Genomic DNA, 27389 nt, shown 5'->3' with positions numbered 1-27389 from the left:
TTACGCATAGTTAAAAAAAACAAAAACAAGATAGGCCTACTATAAAAATGGCAGAAAAAGGAACTATATTGTTTACGCACTCATATTACATTCTGTCGTATCATTGTCTTTCAGATATCGAAGAAAAAGAAGCCTGGACAAAAGTATGACATCGAGGTACGTAAACACTTTCTAGTATTCTAGTATCTCTAGACTGTCTAATATTCAAGCAGGATAATATACATTTTATGTACCACGGTGCTCGTTGTAAAGTCCGAGATGGTTCCAAACACATCAGAAAATCTTCCTGCATGATGCATTTGCGGTTTAGTTTAAAACAATGGACAACGAATAATTTAATCAACACCCGTTATTCAGAAACGACGATTCTGTAAGTGGTTTTGTGGGAACTCACATGATACAAAAAGGTCCATATACCAAAACGAGACCTGTAAACACGTGTGCTGTGGTGCAGGCCTGCGTTAGCAGTTTGAGATATACTTAACATATTTTTCTACTTTCAACTTCAGCATTTTAACCTTGAACTGACCAGGATGAATGAACGCATTAAATGACTTTTGCAATTTTCTTTTTATCTACATAACAATTGTAGAAGAACAATAACTATAGACGAGGTTCAAAGGAAATAAAGGTATGCTTTGAGTTGACAACAGGCCAAAAGCTTTAAAGTGTCACTTTCGTATTAACTTGGAAAGAATGGTTCCAGTTAATCACAATGCTCGATGGTAAGGGGAGGCATAGATCCCGAGAGTCTATCCAAGCCTCTCCGAAATAAAGAGTTAATGTAAACTAAAATGTTCACTGATGGGAATCGACACATTTCAAATTTCCAAACCTCGGAATATTCCAGAACTTTCCATCATGAGGTAAATGATGCGTTAATTCGAACAAATTACAAAGACGCTTAAAAAGTAATCACGAACCTTTATATTTTGCAGGATCTAAGGGCGAGCCCAAGAAGACGTGTTTGGACTCCTTAGTCACTACCCCGGAGGAGTAAACGGACATGTGTGTGTAACTTTAAGAAACAAGCTAATTGTACGTAAGTCCTATGGAAATGGCGATATAAAATTGACGGAATTTGGGAAATCCCTCTTTGTGAGATACTGATTTTCCTCACAGATTCTAAATTGTTCTAAAAACATGTGTGATATTAGTTTTGATTCTTAGTAATTCGTTCGTACCACGAAATGTGTTTAAAATGTTTTCCCGGTCACGTGATGCCAACTTTCAGTACTAACGGTTTTCTTATGAACTGCATGTGTTTCTATTGCTATATATATGAATGGTTTAAATACTGTTTAAGCTTGGCAAAATTGACAGACGGTTGCTTGTGGGCATGATGTGATATGGCACGTTATATCCGCAAAATTTGTATTACATGTATATTGTGTTTGTTGTTCATTCCTTGTCGCTTTATTGGTTTTAATAATGTCTTAAAGACATGTATTTATATTTCAGTTTTTATGTGCAGTAGAAAGTGTATATTTATGTCGGTGGGCTACAGGGTGAGTCAAAAAAAGCGGAACCCTATAGGGTGAGTCAAAAAAGCGGAACCCTAACCCTTAAATTTTTTTTCCTATTTAAAAAAATGTTTAGCACTAAACATAATAATAATTGGAAAGCCAATTTCATAAGCTACTGTTAGATTACTGAAATTGCTCAATACGTTCAGAGAATATCACCATTTAAACACAATGACCCTGAAACCTCTTTCGTCCAAAAATGCAATTTCAAAAATCGTCGTCACAAATGCTTTTCTTCAAACATCACCAGTAATAAAATCTCAGTTTGAAAGTTAAAAATATTCAACAAAGTCCTTTTGAAGGCCCGTCTTTAAAAAAAAGTGGATTTTATAAATCATATTGTTTGCCTAACCAGGGTTGCTAATAAAGATATTGTGTTCCACAGTTGTTGACAGTTGTTGAAATGAGTATTCTGTGTCATTTTCTTTGTTGTTCCAAACAGCGGCCCGACCACTCTGCGTTTGTATCTCAACAAACGCCTTGACTTCTAGTTTACATCATTTAAAGCGTTAGACAATGCGGGACACATTTGTTCCCGGGAAGGGGAATAGAAGACGTAGAGTTAAAATAACTGTGTGTTCCTTATTTGTGACGCTTGCAATGCGAGGCCCCCTCTTTAGCGCCGGGGCGCCTTCTTTGTTTTTCTGTGAACCAGTAACTAGTAACACACTGTCATCGTTTCTTAACAGGTAAGGCCAAACAAAAAAAACACATGTTTCTCGACCGGGTTTTTGAAAAAAGGAGGAAGAGGGGCTTTTTTATTTTTGTTTTTATTTTTTTCAAGATGGCCGCCATTTTTAAAATGTCCTGCAACCGTCGGTGTTTCCACTGCTCAAAGACACTTTTAAAATGAAAGACAAGTTGGACAAGAGAACTGAACATAATAGTTGTATATTGGTCTACAATAAAAAGTATATATTTTTCGATGAATTTGTGGACTTTTTCGATGTTTTTTTTAAACAAGAAATAATTTAAAAAATCCAGGCGGCCTCCAAAAAGGAAGCGGGCAGGGACGAGAAACTTTTTTTTTTTTACTTCGCCTAATGATCTTTAATACTTTATCTTATTCTTTCCCATATATATCTCCAATAAATTCACAGTTATCATGTATCCTTTGGTTTTATTATATTGCGTTTTAGTAATTATTTTATTGATTTTGAAAACATAATTATAATATAATGGTTGTAATTTTTTTCTCCAAAATCAACAAAATTATGACTACTTTATATCATGTGAAAATATGATACTGATTGACTTGCGATTTGTCATGTATTGAAGTGTGGTGAGGCGTCTTTTAGGAGGCACCATACAATTGGCACACAGAACGCGCGAAAATCATCCCTTTCAGCCTGTACACCGAAGTGTGAGTACGGTGTAGATAGAACTGTGCTTAGAAACCAACATTAAATAAATTCGAATTAGATAACTTTGTGTTTTCTGCTCGTTCTAATATCACAATTCAAATTCTTTGCCACCGCTGGGCTAGGTTTTAGTTTATTTCATGTTGATAAAAGGAGTGATTTTGGCCAGAAAAGCACACGCAAGCAACATGTTACTGTGCACACAACGTGTATGTACACCCTGCCATGTATAAGGGTCAATGGACGCGTCCATTGTACCTCAGAGGGATTACAACAAATTGTGGCGCAAAACAACGCATTTTTATATGACAAATGTTTGAATTTTATGAAGTATTCTGGCACACTGCTTTTCCAATACAATTAATGCATTGGTGAGAGACGTACAGAAACGAAAAACTGTGTTTAATGGGTTTACCCTTGTTAGAAGAGATTTGGCCAGGATTGTCTGATTTTTTTCATTTTTCAAAATATGCACGACATGCCGTTTGGGGAGCTGTTTTCTTGAGTTTTGTTTCCAAAATATTAAATGGCGGCCGAAGGATGAATGAAAGAACACATTGAGGCCAGATAAAAATTTAATACAAAAATGGAAATTAAACATACAAATGTTCGAATTCTTTAAAATCACGACTTTATTGTTGCGTGCATCGTTACGGTTCACCATGACGGTTCACCATGCCATTTTGGCCAATAACTGTACAAAATACAGTTTGTGTTTAACTTGAAAGGCTCATTAGGATACACAAACAACATACAATCCTCGTCAATTTGTTTGTATTCACCTATTCCGTTAATTTGCCGAAAAATCCATCGGTGATCCATCCAAACCAAATTCTCTTCAGCGGATGGAGCACGCACCGCGCAGTGAGAGACACGCACCACGCAATAAGAGACAACATTGACCGGGGGCTGGGGGGGGGGGGGGGTAGTCTGAGTATCACCCGTTATCCACGGAGCCATCTACTGTCTAACGTCTGATATGTTAAAGCATGCAGATTTATGCAAGCTGCACGCCAGCCAATCGGAGTCGACTTAACTAAATCGTGACGTCATTTCATCCCAAAATCAGGACTAACGTTGTGATTGGTCAATTCGAAAGCAGCGTTTTGTAATACAACATCAGCCGGGAGCGCATTCGCGTAACATGATACCGAGCGCTGCGATTGGTCAATTCGAATGAAGCGTTTTGTAATACAACAACAGTCTGGAGCGCATTCGCGAAACATGATACCGAGCGCCGCGCTTATTTTTTTGTTTTAAATCCATGTCTATGACGCACAACGGGTGAATGACCGAAGACCCGCTAGACCTATAGAAAGCGCCTGCTGATTGGTCAACATCTAGGAAGTCAAGAGGTGGGGTCTTGCCTAATTAATCAGCGAATCTGCTCTCATATCATAGACCACGGCTTCGCCGTGGTCTATTACATAGACAAGGGGGTTTGGAGCCCAGCGAGATTTGGCCAGGATTGTAGCTACCATAAAAGAGAGCGATACTCGTTAAGAAAGAGAGGCTATGTAGCTACCATGAAAGAGAAACGCACCACCGTGAAAGAGAAATAGCTGCATACATGTGATTTCGAAAGTTAACAAGTCACATGAAAATAACATTACGTTCTTAACAAGTTGGTCTGGATTCGACTCATTATTGACCGTGTGTATGCAGTAAACTATTTTAGGGAAAACAAGTGCGAGTGCACAATAAGCTCTGGCCGTCTTGCATGAAATTTATCAAGGATCCCTACCGGTGTCACGGTCTCACTTCTCCGGCGTGCTAGCTTCTCCGAAAGGGAAATTTGGCTTCAACACGCATGCACAAAATTGCGCAGTAGTGTACATTTTCGTCAACTGTATAGCGTGCTGAGTACTTCGGGGTTTTACTGGTGCACGTAAGATCTTAGGATATTTGTAGGCATGGTTACAGGGTACAAGTCCAATCCAGAATCCAACAAAATCTTTACACAAGAAAGAAAGATGTTTGGGCTCATCAATTCTATAATTGAATTGGAATTTCTCCCCCCCCCCCATAAATTAGGAGAAATCTGTACACCCTAAAGAGTGACATTTTTGGGGGGGACACCATGTATACACGTAGCAATATATGTATAGGTAAAGCATTCCATGCTTAGCAAGATAATTTATACTATAGAGTACCGAAGAGTGACGTCAGTTAGAACCAGAAAGTGTAGTGCAAACGAATGTTAAATATTAAATAAAAATATTTCGAAAGTTAACAAGTCACATGAAAATAACATTACGTTCTTAACAAGTTGGTCTGGATTCGACTCATTATTGACCGTGTGTATGCAGTAAACTATTTTAGGGAAAACAAGTGCGAGTGCACAATAAGCTCTGGCCGTCTTGCATGAAATTTATCAAGGATCCCTACCGGTGTCACGGTCTCACTTCTCCGGCGTGCTAGCTTCTCCGAAAGGGAAATTTGGCTTCAACACGCATGCACAAAATTGCGCAGTAGTGTACATTTTCGTCAACTGTATAGCGTGCTGAGTACTTCGGGGTTTTACTGGTGCACGTAAGATCTTAGGATATTTGTAGGCATGGTTACAGGGTACAAGTCCAATCCAGAATCCAACAAAATCTTTACACAAGAAAGAAAGATGTTTGGGCTCATCAATTCTATAATTGAATTGGAATTTCTCCCCCCCCCATAAATTAGGAGAAATCTGTACACCCTAAAGAGTGACATTTTTGGGGGGGACACCATGTATACACGTAGCAATATATGTATAGGTAAAGCATTCCATGCTTAGCAAGATAATTTATACTATAGAGTACCGAAGAGTGACGTCAGTTAGAACCAGAAAGTGTAGTGCAAACGAATGGAGTACGCGCGCGTGATGGTTCTCGGTCTGAATCACGCAATAATGCCTTTTACACACATTTTGTGCGCGTGACGTATTCACTTCGGTACTCCATTGTATGGTGGCTTTAAAGGGACATCACACATATATATTGACGCCAACATTGACGCCAATATTCACGACAAGGCCTCCATGTCGCAAATATTTGCGCCAATATTGACGCCAATATTCACGATATGGACCCAAATCGCAAATATTTGCGCCAATATTGACGCCAATATTCACGAAATGGACCCAAGTCGCAAATATTGACCCCAATATTCACGACATGGTCTCCAAGTCGCAAATATTGACGCCAATATTGACGCCAATATTCACGACATGGCCTCTATGTCGCAAATATTGACGTCAATATTCACGACATGGTCTCCATGTCGCAAATATTGACGCCAATATTCACGCCAATATTCACGACATGATCTCCATGTCGCAAATATTTGCGCCAATATTGACGCTAATATTCACGACAGGCCGAAGTTGTAAACCCACTCATGCGTGAATTTTATTCACAGCAACTTGACCAAGCTCAAGGTAGCCGCGGATTCCGCCGGATTTCTATCCGCGTATTCAACTGCGTATTCAGCCGCGCATTCACCAATAGTAAAAAAATATATACTACATGCTGCAAAAGGTGATCTATTTTCCAGATAGATAATTTACTTTATTTACCGAATTTTTCAAAATAAACGACAATTATCAATATTTTTTCACGCTGTATCAAAATTCACAAAATAAGCAACCATTTCAAAACGATTTTTAAAATTTTGATGCAAGAATAACTTATAAATTAGCTACTTAATGGGAATAATCACATTTCATGTAATTTTTCAACGCTTTTAGAGATGTTGAAAATTAAATGCTTCATTTGAAAAAAAAGTGTACCTCACATGTCGCCAAAAACTTGCAGTTTTGTTTCATAATCTACGAGAGCACATTACTGGACACACTTAATTTTGGTGTTGACTTCACGGCTAGAAATCCGGCCGAATCCGCGGCTACCTTGAGCCAGGTCAAGCTGCTGTGAAAAAAATTCACGCATGAGTGGGTTTACAACTTGGGCCTGTCCTGAATATTGGCGTCAATATTGGCATCAATATTTGCGACATGGGAACCATGTCGTGAATATTGGCGTCAATATTGGCGTCAATATTTGCGACATGGAGACCATGTCGTTCATATTGGCGTCAATATTGGCGTCAATATTTGCGACATGGAGACCATGTCGTTCATATTGGCGTCAATATTGGCGTCAATATTTGCGACTTCGAGACCATGTCGTGAATATTGGCGTCAATATTGGTGTCAATATTTGCGACTTGGGTCAATGTCGTGAATATTGGCGTCAATATTGGCGCGAATATTTGCGACTTGGGTCCATGTCGTGAATATTGGCGCAAATATTTGCGACATGGAGGCCATGTCGTGAATATTGGCGTCAATATTGGCGTCAATATATTTGTGCGAGGTCCCTTTAAAGCCACCATAATTTGATGCCATTGGACTTTCATACCAGTGTCAACAACACTTAGCAGACACAGCGAGCTTTGTCAAGCTCATTGACATAATGGAAGGAAGCGATACCCGATCCAAGCCCACTTGTGGTTAATTATTCACAGCTTTTACATGTAAGATAACCTCAGCAGCTATAGCATGCAATGGTAGTCTGTATGGGCGATGAATGTAGGTAGGGAACACGCAGCGGCGGATGTAGCTTTTCAAGTTTTAGGAAACAGTTGTAGATATGACGCGTACAAGGCACGCCCTGCTTGGCGGCATGCCCCAGAAAGGTTTGAAATATTTTATGCTTTCTCCTGCATTCCAAGGCAGTGACAATTATATTTAGGAACTTAAGCATTCAGTTTATTCGTTGTGACCCATTGTACTATTATCATAACATTAGTCAGTGGCTGAGCGGATTGCAACACCCCTCCTCCTTAATACGCCACCGACACGCCTCAATTGACCTGAGACATAATGACGTAATGGCTTTGTTTACGTATGCATTTTCTTATGGGAGCAAAGTCGGGACGCCAGACGAAGTAGGGACCGTCTACTATTTAGGAAAGCGCACATGTAAATAAAGCGTGACATCATTAGGTCTCAGGCCTATTGGTTGGCCGAAGGACTTTTGTTGAACTAGTATTCGTTTCCCAGTTGCTTCAGCATGGTGAAGGGACAGTTTTTGTCATTGATTAATGGTATGAAAAGCAAATGAACGATTTTATTTTTATCAAAATAGCAATATTTTTTTTGGGATTGTTCCGGCTTGTGTGAAGTAAAATGATTATGCCTCTTATTATGTTTTAAAGGGTCAATGAAATGAATTTAACAAACGAGTCATATAATTTGCTAATTCCTATGTCTCTGGAATGTATAAAAAAAACACACCAAACATCCGTATAATGGTAAACGTTTTAGAAAAGTGCCCTTTTTTTAACAATCAAAAGTTTAATGATTAACTCAGAATAGTAATGAAAGGTTTGATATTTTAAGCATCAAAACAGCCGATATCAGTATTCGTAATCTCTATCTCTATCTCTATAGTTGAAGTAACCAACTAAAGAAGACGAAAATTTCATATCTCTGAAGACGCCCTTTATTTGTTACCTGTTAATATTAACTTCATAATGATATGTTATGTAAGCAATACCTACAAGTGCCAATATCAATACTCGTACATGCAATACGCAATAGAATTCGAGAACTATTTTCAATCAGAAAAACAGTCCCGTCGAACGCAAGGTGACGTTTCTGGCATCACACGATCATTTAACGTGACTCAGGCCCTACTAGTAACAGTCACCCAACGACAACGCTAAACCTTATTCTTTGATGAACATCGGTGGATTTGTGTCTTAATTATTTTGTACCCAGAACCCAGTGAACTGACCCGTCCATCGTGGGGATATAGCTGTTTGCAACAAGCTCGTCGGTGATCGGTGCCACAGGTAGGAAACGTTAGTTAAAATGTAAAAGAAACAACTTAGTTATTTGTAACATAATGATTACCATTATACGCACGATGTACTGGAGCATTTGTCATTGTAACAAGAAGAAAAGGTTGTGTAAAATTATCAACCAGACTCCTTTTTTAAAAGTTAATTCAGCAACATGTTATATTCATTCATAAATACCTTAGACATTTTACCCATTCCTAATGGTAATAGCTCGTCACGTCGGTGGTTGCCCTCGGAAACGGGGGTGTTTGGGGTGCTGCAGCACCCCCAACCTGTTTGATGGGGGTGCTGGAAAATGCTAAAGCACAACCACAGCACATTTTGTTCCGCTATTGGAAGCACCATACACCAGTGCATGCAGTCCTTCATCTGGATGGGTGCACCTGAACATGCAGGCTTTGATGAGAACCGTCGTAGCTGTAGATGAATAGATGTATAGATGTAGATGTTCAAGTGGGTTAATATCATGGAAATAAATCAGGGTTCTTACACAAAGTTTCTGGAAATTTCTGGGGTAAACAATGGCAAAAGACGAGCTCGCGCGGCACGTATATTAAACACACACTCCGTCAATATGGGCTGAACGTACTCGAAAATCTGAATATATACTATGAGAATATTAGGTTAGAAAACCGTTGTGTCCTTGGACGTCAAGCTGACAGCTACAGCTAGGCATTAACCCAAGCATTTAAAGACTTTTTGCATGTGCTTTGCCAACATTAAACATTAAAATATCAACGCTTTTGAACCATTCTACAGTGCCTAGAAGAGAACCGTTTGCTGGAAAATGTTGTACATAAAATACCATGAACGTATAGAGATACAGGTCCAGGCCTTATATCTCCAGGGCCCGGATTTACCAAACTAGGGCCTGGGTTTTCCCAACTGGATCAATAAACTTTGTGGCAGTCTGCTGGCAACATTAGGACCTTTCAGGCCTGCAACTTAATAAATTGATGGTCTATTCAACACCGTGGTGCAATGAGGGGAATTCATGATGGAACAATTAGTCTGGAAGATAAAAGTGTTTATCATACGTCAAAAATGACGTACAAGGAGATAAATAAAGTCTACGCATCCGTTGGATTCTTGCCAATAATTACACGCGTGTTGCAAAGCTACGAATCGTGGGTACAAAGGTTCATCCTTAGGGCCTCTAATTGTTTACTATTTAAAGGTGTACTCATTGAAATACACTCGCACAATAGAAAACAACATGGACGAAAGTTAATATGCATTCAACTTAATACACGGAAATATAATTATGTGTACAGAATGTATTAGGTTATTGTCAATCATTAAATCAATCAAGCAATCTTACTTTATTTTCCACTTTGCCCAATGCAAAAACATCAAAAAAAATTCCTCAATTTGAGTGTGCCACCGTTTGAGGTTCATGACATTTCCAGACGTTATGATGCAAAGCGGGACCGGGTGGGGGCATTTTCATATTTTATTTTTTCTTTTTCCCTTTTTTCTGAAAACCACGTTAACTTTACTTCTTTAGGGGTTAATGGCGAGATAAAAACGTCATAATCAAGGCTATACTTTTTATGGCAGAGGAGTTAAATATTTGAATGGAATTCAAGTCTCTCATATGGAAATATTTGCATTTTGTATGAAAGGATAATGTACATAAAATATTATTAACAAATAATAAATATAGTTATATCGTGTTAAATTATGAAGTAATTCTCATTGTAATGATAGCATAATTCGTTGCACAACAGCGTGTACTAATCACCTCCCTCCATCATGGGCGTCGCCAGGACTTTTTTCTAGAGGGGAGCAAACATATTTTCCCCCCAAATCCCCACAATTTCCAGGATTTTCCCGATTGTTAATTTTTTTGAGGCTGAGCAGGGACATTTGCCCCCACCCATTAAATTAACAACATGATTTCGCGCCTCTTTCTCTTTTTGTTTCGTTTTTTGTTTTTGTTTTTTTCTCCTTTTTGTTGTTGTTGTTGCTTGTCGGGGCGGGGGCAAGCGCCCCCCCCTTGCCCCCCCCCCCCCTCGCGACGCCCATGCCCTTACTGACTTACTGGCCAAGAAATCTGAAGATGCCGCTGAATGCAACACCGAAGTTTATTTCCTTTCAAATGCGCGAATGACTGAAACTAACGATTGTGTTGCTAAACTTCTACATTTTTGATCAAGACAGTTTCTGATCAAGACCAAGATGAAACCAGAGAACATTCTTGGAGAATCGCTCGTAATTGAATAAAATTAATTCTTTATGTTTTTTTTTTTAAAGCACTTTTACTTCATTGCGAACGTCCTTTGCCCGAGCTGAGTTGGGTATTAATTGTTGTCCTCTAAATCGGGTAACATTGGGCATTGAAACGTTGGGTAAAGCTAAATTGTCTAGAATTTGGTAATCATAGTGTTACAGTAGAAGTTGGTCATTTTCCATAATATTTACCCAACACCTAATTTTGCGAAAGGCATTACACAAAAATTGTAGAAAATTTGACCAAATCATCGCAACGCGGGCATTGAAGTGTTTGGTAAAGCTATATGTCCTCAAGTTGGTCATTCAGTTTTAGTGTGAGTCGGTTGTCATTTCCTAAACTACTGGTGCTCAATTACTTGTAAAGGCACTAGACAACCCAACCCCCATATTGATTTTCGGAGGCCAAGTGTCTGGAGAAAAAAAACCTGTCTACATTTCAGAAAATTTTTGGCTTATGAAATCCATAGTGCGAAAATTCCTGGATATGCACCTTGTTGGGTATGCTGTCCTCTCAGTTGGACATGTCAAAGGCATATTATCGATGCCACAATATTAGTTTGCAACAACATGACCATCTATAAGTGCAAATTTTGAAGCGGACCAGTTTAATCGTATGACACAAAGCTCATAAACTGGGCGTAATGTGCTGAATAATACTTTGATAAATTTATGATGCTAGCTTTGACATGATGTTATGTAGGATGTGAGCCCAAGTGATAACTGTAAATTTATATCAGTTTCTTGACAACTATATATCTGTAAAAATGTAGGGTAAAACACTGCTGGGCAATGTAATTTTACCCTACATTGGTTTGAAAATACCTCAATGTGGGTTAATTTGGGTAACAATTTTCCAACTATTGAAAAATGCCCAATAGTTTAACTTGTTGATATGTTGACCAACACTGGTCTACATATATATCAACTCATTTTGCCAACGTTTTTACAATGACGTATGAAAAATATGTCTTGATGCACAATGTGAAAAAAAAGCCTGACCAATTTTCTTGAAATCATAGTTGACCGTTAAATGTGATAATTGACTTTATAAACGTTGGTGAAAAACTAGTGACCACTTTATGAGAACATATGCAAGACACAAATGTTGTTGAAGTATAGCTGACCATTAATTGATTGAGTAAATGTTCCATGTGTTGGTAAAATCCAACTTGCAATCTAATTGTGTAAGATAATTTGACCAATAAAATTGGAATTTTTGATTGACCAGTTAATTGGGAGAGGCTGTTTGATCATGAGCTGGTAATTTATATTTAACCCATCTTCTGGTCAAAGTGGCCTGCCAATGACAGTTGGTCATAAAGTGACCAAAAGTTGGGAAGTTGATATTTACACCAATTTAGGGCAAGCAGTTGGTCGAAAAATGCCCAATGTATGTTTACAGTGTAGGTTTTTCCCCAGTATTAAAAAAAACAATAAAAGTACATACATCTCGCAATAATGTGATTAGAAATAAAGTGTATGGTATCATTTGTACTTTACGAACAGATTTTTTGGTTGTAATTTTACAATAATATTTCGTATATGCACCAATAATTGTTTGCGCAGAAGTACTTGCTTAATATTTTTAATGTATCCCCGATCTAAACTAATTGACCAGTAAATCGGCCTACTTCAAATCCGACGCATTCACTCTTTTATTTTCATTTGAAATAAAGCCAACGATTATTGTCTAGAACGTATAGAGATAACATGTCTAGGCCTTATATTTATCTGCAGGGCTTTGATTTGCCAAACTGGATCAAAACAATTTGTGGCAGTCTGCTGGCAACATTAGGACAGTTTCAGGTCTACTGCATTATCAATCAATCGTCAGAAATGGAGATACTTAATAAATTCATGGTCTATTCATCACCGTGGTGCAATTGATGATAGAACAATTAGTCTGGAGGATGAAAGCGTTTACACACGTCATTAAATGACCACAAGTCTACGCATCCGTTGGATTTTTGCCAATATTTACACTCATGCTGAAAAGCAACGAACCGAGGGTACAAAGGTTCATCCTTAGGGCTTCGAGTTGTTTACTATTTAAAGGTGTACTACATAAAATACACTCGCACAAAATAACAGGGACGAAAGTTAATGTGTATGTACAGAATTTATAGGTAAGTGTTAATCATTAAATCAATCAAGCAGTCTATAGTTACTTTATTTTCTGCATAATGCAAAAATATATACGAAGAAAAATTCGTCAATTTGTGTTGCCAACTTGCAAGAAGCCAAGCTTCGGGGTTCAGGAACGAGTCAAGTTGTGGTGCCGTTGCTGGGGTCTTCGTTGCTGTTGCTTACTCCCCGGTCGGGAGTAGGAGCTCATCTCTGACGGTGGACGCTCTGGTGCGGCCGGGCTCGGGAGTTGTAGCTCCGGGTTAGTTAGCATTAAGCTAGCTAACTGTTATCTAATGTATGTCAGTGGAAAAGTGTCGATTATCTAAGATAATTGGGGATAAAGATTCAGATGGAATACTAATAGGGAAATTAAGACTGATTATTGTGTCTTGATTATTGCCAGAACAAAAGGGCTAGGAGTTGTAGAACTTGGTTTGTGAGGCTAGTGAGACTGTGATTCGGTGGTAGATTGCTTGTCGTGGTTTGGACACCATTCGGTGGGGTTTTACGACTGAGGCGATCATTGCCGTAATCATTGAACTAGCTTGCCTGACGAGTAAACAATTTGCCGTGTTTTGAGCACTTTTGACGGTTACCTGTTTTGTGTGAGGGTCATTGCACGTAAGGTTTATATTGTATAACTCACTGTGAGGGTTACTGGTTTCCTGTGAGGGTTATTGGGACCGCTCAGATCGTGTGAGGATTATTTGGATTACATAGTACAGCCTGCAATGACGCTAAATTGGATTGAGGGTTACCTTTCCTCTGTGAGGGTTATTGGGACAGCTCAATCTGTGCGAGGGTTTTTGGAACTGTAATTTTAACGGGGATTATAAGTATGTTATCATGTGGTGCAGTTGACCACGTGAGTGTTACCTAAGGCTAAGTTTTCTACAAAGGGTGCAGTTGACCCTTGTTAAAACCAGTGAGGGTTATTGCCTATATTATGTGAGATATATGTCGATAATTCATAGCCTCGTATATTGTGTTAATTGTGCATTATTGTATATTATGTAAATTATTGTTAAGCTGTGATAATTGAACAAATCTAGTGATGATTGAGATTCTAGAAAAAATCCTATCGATGGCTGTCTTTGGAATCGCTAGTCTCTGTGAGGGTTACTCGGGTTCACTGAGGGTCACCTAGGTCTAACGTGAGGGTTAAGCCTACTTGAGTTAACTTTGAGGCCTTATCGTCGCTACTTGTATTTCTATTATTACATTTAATTTATTGCTCAATCACAAAACGGTGGTATATTTCCACCAAACGAACAGCCCCTAGGCTTAGTCCACCGTTCGTTAATTGTCCCCTCTTCCGTATGGGTAGCCGCTCACCCGTTCGTTAGGCTAATAAATATTTTTGCGGGATAACTGGTGTGGGTTGGAGTCCTGGGATAAATAAGACCAGTCCCCTCGGGTTCCCACCACCGGCCGCCGGTTCCGCCACAAATGGTGTCAGGATCGGTTCCGCCACAATACTATCAAATTATTACGAAATACCTTACTTGATGTCCAAGCATTCTGTGAAATCGTTGCACCTGGTATGATGTCATTTACAAGAATAATAAAATGTTGGGTAACTTTTTCCAACGAAGGTTTGCTAACCATCGTTTGAAAGATACTTTCTTTTTGAAATACTGCCCTCGATTCACCGAATTTATTCAACATTCTGTTTGCAATCGGTTACACATCCATAAACGGGTGCAAGCCAGCTAATCTGCTTCCCGTGACCTGCAATTCACTGACGTATATTATTGTTCTTTTTCGACTTAAGTTCAGGGTACCAGACTGTCTTTTTTCCCCTTTTTTTCAGCATCCATGAAGACAAAACTTTAAACAGGTCAGTGTAACAATATTTTCTAAAAAAATACTAACCCCAAGTCCGTCATTTCATGAAATTCACAGCAAAAGCAATTGTTGTTTATTTGAATAAGGGACTACATAAGTATGACTTATTCTTTGACACTACAGCATTGTCGTTTCACCCATTTAGGACTTCCGGACTCCTACTTGCGAATAAGAGACGGTTTTGGGTTTTAAAGTGTTTTCAGAATGGGTAAGTCGATGATGGATTAATACATTAATTTTGCTTCGTAGCATGTTCAAATTGTCAATGATGTTGCCTGGAAAAAAATTTGAACAAATTATTTCCCGTATCATCTGATTTTTTTCGAAAGCCCCTTTCACACTGTCACGATGTAGCCTCCCGATAACGATAAGACAATGTTGAGACGCATGACTCGACGACATCGTGAAACGACTTCTTGAGCGTCGTTTCGGCGTCCTAAGGTCGTGCATGGTCGGCAGTGGAGCCACGATTAGATTCAACTATTGAAACTTATCGCGATGGTCGGTAACAAATCAAAAAACGGACCAAAGACTGTTCTCTGTCTGAACGGTTGTGTCGTAACAAAGTCGTAACGAAGTCCTAACACATAAGAAATGTTTAAATCTCATGGTCTTGGCGGGGTCTAATGTTTTGGTTTTTGATGTGTGACAGGGGCTTAAGGCCTATAACTTAGCCTATATAAAAATCTCCTAAATTGTATAAATATAGCTTGGAAGTTCCAATATGTTAAGGCATTATTCTTGGTAGAAATATTATCTTTTTCACCTACACGACTTATACATCATTTGTCTATATTTTCTTCCAGGTGAAGTTCTTTCCAAAAGCAACTTTCTAAGCCTACCGACACTGTGGATAATACTCGGTAATTGTTGCTCACAAAAGGAATGAATGTGTGCATGTGTTTGTTGGCTGTTTCGGCACTTTTGCCGAAACAGCCTTTGTTTTCGTGAAGTTTTTTATTTTTGGCTGTTTCGGCACTTTTGCCGAAACAGCCTTTGTTTTCGTTAAGATTTTTTTTTTGGCTGTTTCGGCACTTTTGCCGAAACAGCCTTTGTTTTCGTTAAGATTTTTATTTTTATTTTTTTAGCTGTTCCCAATTTCAATTGGGAACAGCTATTGTTTTCGTTAAAGTTTTTTTTTTTCCTTTTTTTTTTTTTTTAGCTGTTTCGGTGACACACCGAAACAGCTCTTGTTTTCGTTAAGATTTTTTTTTTTCTTTTTAGCTGTTTCGGTGACACACCGAAACAGCTCTTGTTTTCGTTAAGATTTTTTTTTTCTTTTTTCTTTTTTTTTTTCTTCTCCTTTTTCAGACTTTTTCTCCATAGGTTTAACACACGTTTCTTTTGACAGTCCACTTTGCCACTTTTTTAAATCCAATTAATTTCAGACTTGGTACATACTTAGACCAACACCCACAGATGTTCCTAGAAGAAATTTGTGATCGTGACGTCATCAGGTGTCAGGTTACGTCACATTAAAGATGCATTTTTCCCCATATGTTTTGTACACGTTTTAAAACACTCCAGTTTGGCATCTTCGTAAATCCGATCAACTTTAAACTTGATTCATAGTTAGACCACCACCCACAGATGGTCCTAGACGAAATTCATGATCGTGACGTCATCAAGTGTCAGGTTACGTTACATTAAAGATGCATTTTTCCCCATAGGGTTTGTACATGTTTTAAAACGCTCCATTTCGGCACTTTCGTAAATCCGATCGACGTTACACTTGGTACACACTTAGACCATCACCCACAAGTGGTCCTTGAAGAAATTTGTGATCGTGACGTCATCAGGTGTCACGTTACTTTACATTAAAGATTCAAATTTTCCCCATAGGTTTTGTACACGTTTTAAAACGCTCCACTTTGGCACTTTCGTAAATTTGATCGACGTTATACTTAGTACACACTTAGACCATAGATGGTCCTAGAAGAAATTGGTCATCGTGGCGTCATGAGGTGTCAGGTTACATCACATTAAAGATGCATTGTTTCCCTATTGGATTTGTATACGTTTTTCTTTAAAGAAACTTCGGAAATACAAGTCTGATTGGGTTAAAACTTGGTATGCATATTCACATGGATGTGTTATAGATAGAAATTGAAGTGACATCATCATCAAATGTCATGTGAAGTCCCTTAAAGGCGCATTTTATTCTTTTATAGGTCTATATCTACAGAACTAAAATGTTCGATTTGGTTGTAACTTGAGATGTACATATATTATAATCTGCTGTTCATCCCGTGCTGAGAGTATTTCAAATATCCGAAACAGCTTGTGTTTGTCCACAAACACATTTCTAGTTTCTTTTTTTTTTTTTCTCCTTTTTCAGACTTTTTCTCCATAGGTTTAACACACGTTTCTTTTGACAGTCCACTTTGCCACTTTTTTATATCCGATTAATTTCAGACTTGGTACATACTTAGACCAACACCCACAGATGTTCCTAGAAGAAATGTTTGATCGTGACGTCATCAGGTGTCAGGTTACGTCACATTAAAGATGCATTTTTCCCCATATGTTTTGTACACGTTTTAAAACACTCCAGTTTGGCATCTTCGTAAATCTGATCAACTTTAAACTTGATTCATAGTTAGACCACCACCCACAGATGGTCCTAGACGAAATTCGTGATCGTGACGTCATCAAGTGTCAGGTTACGTCACATTAAAGATGCATTTTTCCCCATAGGGTTTGTACATGTTTTAAAACGCTCCATTTCGGCACTTTCGTAAATCCGATCGACGTTACACTTGGTACACACTTAGACCATCACCCACAAGTGGTCCTTGAAGAAATTTGTGATCGTGACGTCATCAGGTGTCACGTTACTTTACATTAAAGATTCACATTTTCCCCATAGGTTTTGTACACGTTTTAAAACGCTCCACTTTGGCACTTTCGTAAATTTGATCGTAAATTTAGTACACACTTAGACCACTACCCATAGATGGTCCTAGAAGAAATTGGTCATCGTGGCGTCATGAGGTGTCAGGTTACATCACATTAAAGATGCATTGTTTCCCTATTGGATTTGTATACGTTTTTCTTTAAAGAAACTTCGGAAATACAAGTCTGATTGGGTTAAAACTTGGTATGCATATTCACATGGATGTGTTATAGATAGAAATTGAAGTGACATCATCATCAAATGTCATGTGAAGTCCCTTAAAGGCGCATTTTATTCTTTTATAGATCTACAGAACTAAAATGTTCGATTTGGTTGAAACTTGAGATGTACATAATTATAATGTGCTGTTATAGATGACATTTATAGTGACGTCACTGATTGTTCATCCCGTGCTGAAAGTATTTCAAATATCCGAAACAGCTTGTGTTTGTCCACAAACACATTTCTAGTTTTTTTTTTTTTTTTTAGCTGTTTCGGTGTACACACCGAAACAGCTCTTGTTTCTGTTATTTTTTTTTTTCTCTTTTATTTTTCAGACTTTTTTCTCATAGGATAACACGTGTTTTCGTTCTACAAGTCACTTTTGGCTTTTTTTTCAAATCCGATCGACTTCAAACCTGGCACACACTTAGACCACCATCTGAAGATGTGTGCCGAAACTTTTCGTCATGCTGACGTCATCACGTGATTTATTATAGAATTTTGAATATTTAATTTTTCCCATAGACTTTGTACACAGAAATTTAAAAAAAAGTCAATTTTCAGAGGGCATTTTCGACACTTTGCCAGTAATTCATTTACACCAATCTTTGTCCAAGCATTGACCCTAATTTAAACAACAGTGTGTAATGATGACGTCATGATGACGTCATCCGGTGTTTATTTATAGGCAATTAAATTGTGACACTTTTAATATTTAAAAATGCATAAGAAATCAACCGTACACGTCCGCAGCATTCTGTTACCGGCAAGTGGTAGAGTAGGTTGAGGTCTTTATTTCATTCAGTGTGCGTAAAATCACGTGACCCTTGTTTCCGGTCGAAAAAGGCCAAAACCGGAAGTGGTTTATTATTTAAAAGTGGTAATAGATATGAACTTGCTTTTAATGGTGTTAGTCTCTTGGCTGATAGTATTCTTCAAATCATCTACCGATGACGTCATGCAATCTTCGAGCGCCCTCTAGCGACAGGTTGAACATTTTCAAAAATGTATTTTGAATAGATGTCTGTGGCGAAGTTTGTCGGAATCGCCTAAATATTGGTGTATATAATGACCTTGACCCACTTAAGACGTGTGCGAAGTTTAAGGTGTATGACGTCATCAGACCGGAAGTTATAATGAAAAGACCCTTTTTCCTTAAAAAATTCCTGAAAAATCAACCATGGCAGTTGTTATATTAGTTTTTACTTTAATTGTCTATTTAAGGGTAGGTCTAAAATATTTCAAAGCTTCGAGGCAATAACCAAACTCGGACGTGCCCTGCGCACGCTTAAAACTTCAGGTTGACAATAACTCTGCTTTAAAACATGCACAGTCCACAATGCACAGTCCACAATGTACATGTGTACATGTACATGCACGTACGTTGTACATATCGTATGTCAGTCAGCCCGCGCGCAGCGCACGTGGTGCTGAGGTCAAATCCTGTCCACAGTGACCGTTTTAGCCGATTTCCGGCTAACTTTGACAGATTTTATGTTCATGCATAGTCAGGGACGTATTATTGATAAAAACAAATCATATTGCGGAAAAGCCCTATCTTCTGTTGCAAACAGACATAGATCTCTACTTATATGTCTATAGGTCCAACAGATAATCAATATTGGGAACAGCTCTGTGGTTGTTCACAACCACAATTTCTCTTTTATTTTTAGCTGTTCCCAATTTCAATTGGGAACAGCTCTTGTTTTCGTTAAAGTTTTTTTTTTTCCTTTTTTTTTTTTTTTTTTTTCTTTTTTTTTCTTTTTCCACTTTTCCCATAGGTTTTGTACACGTTTTTATTCTACAAGCCACTTTGGCAATTATTTTAAATCCGATCAACTTTAAACTCAGCATAGTTATTAACCATCATCTGAGGATGTATGCCGAAAATTTTCGTCATGCTGACGTCATCACGTGATTTATTATAGAATTTTGAATATTTAATTTTTTCCATAGACTTTGTACACAGAAATAAAAAAAAAAAATCAATTTTCAGAGGGCATTTTCGACTCTTTGCCAGTTATTCATTTACACCAATCTTTGTCCAAGCAAAGACCCTAATTCAAACAACATTGTGTAATGATGACGTCATGATGACGTCATCCGGAGTTTATTTATAGGCAATTAAATTGTGACAATTTTAATATTTAAAAATGCATAAGAAATCAACCGTACGCGTCCGCAGCATTATGTTGCCGGCAAGTGGTAGAATAGGTTAAGGTCTTTATTTTATTCAGTGTGCGTGAAATCACGTGACCTTTGCTTCCGGTCGAAAAAGGCCAAAACCGGAAGTGGCTTATTATTTAAAAGTGGTAATAGATATGAACTTGCTTTTAACGGTGTTAGTCTCTTGACTAATAGTATTCTTCAAATCATCTACCGATGACGTCATGCAATCTTCGAGCGCCCTCTAGCGACAGGTTGAAAATTTTCAAAAATGTATTTTGAATAGATGTCTGTGGCGAAGTTTGTCGGAATCGCCTAAATATTGGTGTATATAATAACTTTGACCCACTTAACAGGTGTGCGAAGTTTTAGGTGTATGACGTCATCAGACCGGAAGTTATATTGAAAAGACCCTTTTTCCTTTGAAAATTCCTGCGCATGCTTCAAACTTCAGGTTGACAATACTTCTGCTTTAAAACATGCACAGGACGTCCATAATGTACATGTACATGCACGTACGTTGTACATATCGTATGTCAGTCAGCCCGCAGCGCACGTGTTGCTGAGGTCGAATCCTGTCCACAGTGACCGTTTTAGCCGATTTTCGGCTAACTTTGACAGATTTTATGTTCATGCATAGTCAGGGACGTATTATTGATAAAAACAAATCATAATGCGGAAAAGCCCTATGTTCTGTTGCAAACAGACATAGATCTCTACTTATATGTCTATTGGTTCAACAGACATTCAATATTGGGAACAGCTCTGTGGTTGTTCACAACCACAATTTCTAGTCTTCCACTTTTTTTTCTCATAGGATAACACGTGTTTTCGTTCTACAAGGCACTTTTGGACGTTTTTCAAATCCGATCGACTTTAAACCTGGCACACACTTAGACCACCATCGGAAGATGTATGCCGAATCATGACGTCATCATGACGTCATCACGTGTCACGTGACGTCATCCTAAAAGAGCATAATTTAAGGCCCTATATCTACAGAACCGGAAGTTCGATTTGGTTCAAACTTGGTATGCAAGTATTCCGGGACGTGTTATAGACGAAAATTGCAGTGACGTCATGATGACGTCATCGCGTGATTTTATATAAATTATTCAATTTTTGGACCTTTTACTCATATCTCATAAACGGAATGTGGTAAATTCAAAATTCTTTTTGTAAAAGGTTTGTTAGGTCATACATAGATGCACAAAATTTCGTAAAATGTGTGACGTCATCATGACGTCATCAAAAATGTGACTTCTTGATTCACATATAAGGGTATGTCCGATCGTTATGAAACTTGGTGGGTAGGTAGGTATAGATAAAAGCATTCAAAATCTGAAGTGACGTCATCATGACGTCATCGTCTGATTTTTTATGACTTTTTCAAATTTTAATATTTTCTTCACATTTTGCAAAAATTATACAAAATAAGGTCCCATCGACCTGAGAGAACCTGATGTCCGATTGGGTTCAATGTCGGTATGCAGATATTCCAGGAAGTGTTATAGACAAAAATTGCAGTGACGTCACGATGACGTCATCATGTGATTTTATATGAATTATTCAAGTTTTGGACCTTTTACTCATTTCATCAATGGAACGTGGTAAATTCGAAATTCTTTTTTGCAAAAGTTTTGTTAGGTCGTACATAGATACAGAAAATTTCAAAAATGTGTGCCGTCATCATTACGTCATGAAAAAATGGGGTTTTTTGTACATAGGATAGACACTTTTTGTATAGAATACGCATGTACATGTTCATTCGAACTGGATGAAACTCCTTTACGGCAGTCATTAATAAAACAGTCGAAACAGCTCAGTGCTTGTCCACAAACACATTTCTAGGTTTTTTTTGGCTTCTTCTTTTTGTCGCCTAAATCCCATAGACTTTGTACACGTTTTTTCTCAACGCCACTTTTGGCATTAATCTTTGTCATACATCATTCAAAGTTAGCATAAGCATAGTCCCTATAGCAAAGATGTGTCCCGAAGATTGACGTCATGGTGACGTCATCGACTAATTTATTATAGATTTTTGAATATTTAATTTTTCCCATAGACTTTGTACACAGACATTTTAAAAAAATTGTCGATTTGCAAAGGGCATTTTTGACTCTTTGCCAGTAATTCATTTACACCAATCTTTGTCTAAGCAAAGACCCTAATTTAAACAACATTGTGTAATGATGACGTCATGATGACGTCATCAGGTGTGTATTTATAGGCAATTAAATTGTGACACTTTTAATATTCAAAAATGCATAAGAAATCAACCGTACGCGTCCGCAGCATTCTGTTGCCGGCAAGTGGTAGAATAGGTTGAGGTCTTTATTTCATTCAGTGTGCGTGAAATCACGTGACCCTTGCTTCCGGTCGAAAAAGGCCAAAACCGGAAGTGGCTTATCATTTAAAAGTGGTAATAGATATAAACTTGCTTTTAACGGTGTTAGTCTCTTGGCCAATAGTATTCTTCAAATCATCTACCGATGACGTCATGCAATCTTCGAGCGCCCTCTAGCGACAGGTTGAAAATTTGCAAAAATGTATTTTGAATAGATGTCTGTGGCGAAGTTTGTCGGAATCGCCTAAATATTGGTGTATATGATGACCTTGACCCACTTAAGACGTGTGCGAAGTTTTAGGCGAATGACGTTATCAGACCGGAAGTTATAATAAAAAGACCCTTTTTCATTTGAAAATTCCTGAAAAATCAACCATGGCAGTTTTTATGTTAGTTTTTACTTTAATTGTCGATTTAAGTGTAGGTCTAACACATTTCAAAGCTTCAAGGCAATAAGCGAACTCGGACATGCCCTGCGCACACTTAAAACTTCAGGTTGACTATACATCTGCTCTAAAACATGCACAGAACGTCTATATGTACATACACGTACGTTACGCACATACTGTAGGGCCCTGTCACACTTCTGCGTATCCAAATTCCTTATGAGTTGCGCATTGACATTTTTTTCATACGCAGTTGTACGCACAATACGCACCTCATATGCATCTCTATCGTTTTGTGTAATTTTTATGTACGCAGGCATACGCATGGTACGGCCCAGTACGCTGGATAATTTTGGGCATGCACAAAACTACGCGGCGGAAATGCGGCCGGAATACGCTCACAAGTGCGTCAAGCATGCGGTCGGCATAAGTCGGGTGCGTCCGGAATACGCTCGGCATGCGCATTTTATACTGACCTATTCGCAGCCCGAAAAATAATAATGTGCCCTGCATACTTAACTCATACGCATCTCATACGCAATGGATGCGCTGAATTCGTAACTTGTACGCTAGATGTGCGTCGCACATAAGTCAAAGTAATCAAAAAAAAATCGACGTTTTGAGCGTACGGCTGCGTATTGAACATCTTTGATAAGGAACTCATAAGGAATTAGGATACGCAAAAGTGTGACAGGGGCTGTACATGTACATCGTACATGTAATGTCAGTCAGCCTGCAGAGCACGTGTTGCCGAGGTCAAATCCTGTCCACATCATATCACAGTGACCGTTTTAGCCGATTTTCGGCTAACTTTGACAGATTTTATGTTCGTGCATGCGCATAGTCAGGGACGTATAATAAAAAATCATAATGCCGAAAAGCCCTATGTCACGTATTTAAAGGTGCAGTTTTTCTGCAGTGGGATTTTCCACAAGTCTTTTCCTATACAACACTGATATCTTACTGAGTAGTTCTGAACTTCAGCCGAGAATTACTATGAGAAGGAAAGAGAAATCGTGTTTTTTTTCGCGCTGTCATTCGATTAAACATATTCCTAAGGGTCAGATATATCAAGTAATATTTCATAAAAATGTTTCAGTTCAAAGGCAAATTACAAATTTAAAGGTGCAATTTTTCTGCAGTGGGATTTTGTTTTTAACCCGTTAACTTTGTACACGTGTTAGCCCATTGACTTTGTACACGTGTTAGCCCATTGACTTAGTACACGTTTTCAAGCCACCATTTCTATAACTTGGCGATCTAGAATCGTCATCAATGTTACAGCCAAGGAAGACCCTCATACAAAAATTATGCCAAGACTATGACGTCATGATGACGTCATCACCTAATTTTGTTTTTTGATTTTTGAAAATTTACGTGCATATTATGAAGTCCTACATTGTTTATCTACAGAACTGTAAGTCTGATTGGGTTGAAACTTGGTATGTGGCTAGACCGGGATGTGTTATAGGTAGAAAAAAAATTAGGTGGTCGAGACCTGAACATGATTTTTTGCGGGAATTGAAAGAATTATCGAGGGTCTTCATTTTTTAAATATGTGCAAATAAATCACGTGACCCTTTCTTCTGGTTGAAACCGGAAGTGCTTTGTAATTTAAAATTGGTGCAAGACGCGAACTTGCTTTCAACGATGTTTGCTCTGGCTAAGTACTTCTTTACCATAAAATTATAGTAATAGACGAAACTTTATGTGACGTCATCATGACGTCATCACGTGACATGTGACGTCATAATTCAAAGCCCTATGCGAATGGAATCACATATTACATTTATATGCCACCATTTATTATAAACAGAACTACACATCCTTCGTTGATGGAACACATGTCACATGTCACAAAAAGCTACCGAAACAGCCCTATGTTTGTCCACAAACATATGTCTAGTTCGTTTTGCACGCCGTCTTTAAAACTTCAGCGCGTGACATGTGCGCCCATAATAATGGCAACAAGTGAACAAGTGACAACTTTCCAGTTTTTTTCCCCTGAGATTTTCAGGCTTTGGGTACCTTCAGGTTATGCCGTTTGTTCACCACAAAATAATTTGTGGGGTAAACTCACATGCAAGACTAAATTTATCACCTAGGCCTACCCAAATGACCCATTATAGGACAACTTTACGTATACGCAGGACCAGTGTCCTTTTATTAAAGGCACACATGATCATTTGTTTTTCAAGCATTCTATTCCGTTTTAAATAATAACCTCACTCAAAATCCAAAAAAAAACCTGTTCAAAAAATAACCTCTTTTGTATTTTCAGCTCAGTGATATTAAACCTTACGAGAAATCAGTTAAATAGCATGAACGACCTTTTGATCCCGAAACACGATTTCGTCTACATAGAAAACTTCATATCCAAAAATTTGTCAATGAAATGATCGTTGGAAATCACCTACCTTTCCCGATTTCTTCTTAACGACTGCAAACCAGACGAACTGATTTCATGGGGTGTTTAGTACCGATACGATTTTTAATCCAATATTATCCCTCATGAACTCGATCCAGTATTTTGGTGCAAAAAAAGGCACCAGGGAAGTACGAGGTTGTCAAAAGGACCAATGCAATAAAAACCTACTTGAAAGTTTACCTCGTCTGAAAACATAAAGCGGTGTTGAGCTTCCTAAAAATACCTGATAAAAATTGCTACATGCAGAACTTCTCTAAAACAATGGTCCCGACAATTGGGTTTTGTTTGTTGTTTTTTTACTCGTCCTATAGAGTTATGTGTGTGGACAATCACATGGTTGTTTCGGAAATTTGACATAGATCAGTAGAAAGTTGATGAGTGCGAATAGTTCCGTATATATAGGATTATACAATGCACCTTTAATGTGACGTCATAACGTCATAACACATCCCTGCTTAGGTACATACCAAGATACAACCAAATGGGACCTATTGTTCTGCAGATATAGGTCATGGAATAATGCACTTGAAATGTGAGGTCACGTGACACATGATGACGTCATATTATGACGTCGCTTCAATTTTCATCTAGAACACATCCCAGTCTAGGTACATACCAACTTTCAACCCAATCAGTCTTTTAGTTCTGTGGATATAAACCTTCAAAATATGCACCGTTTTTCTAACGTAACGTGACACGTGATGACGTCATGATGACGTCAGTGTTCGGCACACATATGCAGATGGAGGTGATGATTGCATTCACTTCCTCTGTTGTCTCTTTGCTTGTTCCTGAAGTTTTTGTTGGCTTCATCCAAGCAACCACCTTCCTGGAGCGAGGCAACCCTGGCATCCTGTCCTGCCCTCTCGTCGCATCCGGACAAATCCCGCTGGATCAGATCGAAGTCATGTACTGGTACTTCCCCCGAGTACGAGATGAAGACATCTTGATCTCCTACTTCCTAGGGAACGTCGCTCCACAAAACGGCATCCCGGAGGGCGTGTATGACATCAACAGAAACTTCTCTCTGGTTATTGAGAACGTCACCGACTCAGATGAAGGGACCTACTACTGTAGGATCAAACCGAAGTTAAGACCGATGTTTGATGGGCAGGTGACTAAGCGTGTCAAAGGTGAGTGGGTTTAAAAGCGATTAGTAAATGATGTGGCGAAACAGGGGTACAGGTATATATATAGCCTTGTGTAGGAGTCTAAGACAGAAATTGTTTATGCGCGTGATCTTGGGCATTTGGTGCCTGTTACTAATGCTGAAGTGCGCATGGACCAATTAGAAATGAATTGTGCTGCGTGATCAGGACAATAATACTTCATAGCATGCATATGACGAATCAGCATCGCGTATTGGGAAGGCTGTGCGCAAATTAGCATGTTATAGCGTGGGGTCTTGAGATCATCTAGCGGAGTTCGCAAGATGGCGTCAATGCAGTAGGAACTAGTTCTGGTGCTGTTGCCAAGTTGCAAGAAGCCAAGCTTCGGGGGTAGGGACGAGTCTAGTCGCGGTGCCGTTGCTGGGGTCTTCCGTTGCTGTTGCGAATCCCCCGGTCGGGAGTATACGGTGACGCTCTGGTGCGGCCGGGTTCGGGAGTTGTAGCTCCGGGTTAGTTTTAAGTGCGTGTTATGAAGGACCTACTACTGTAGGGTCAAACCGAGATTAAGAGTGTTAGTTGATGGACACGTGACTATGCGTGTCAAAGGTGAGTAAGGTGATGAGTAAATTACATTATTCATGAGCTGGACAAAACGATGTTGCAGTTTGTTAGACTTGGTAATAGGTCGGGCGGAAACATGTATGGAAATGATCAGTTTATTTTGTTAAGCCTACAGCCCAGTTGGAGTTTAGAAGTCTAAAGTTTGAGACATTCTCTGAAAAAGGCGGGGAAAAATACGACACCCAAAAGCTGTGCCTGAGCTTGGCTCGGGATTTCCCTTTTAATAGAGGTTTTCCCGGCTATTTAAAAACATTTAGCATTTGAATTCACCGTTTTTAA

Source organism: Patiria miniata, unplaced genomic scaffold, assembly GCF_015706575.1.
Source record: "Patiria miniata isolate m_02_andy unplaced genomic scaffold, ASM1570657v1 HiC_scaffold_3, whole genome shotgun sequence".
Classification (NCBI taxonomy): Eukaryota; Metazoa; Echinodermata; class Asteroidea; order Valvatida; family Asterinidae; genus Patiria; species Patiria miniata.
Note: the sequence above shows the minus strand (reverse complement) of the source record.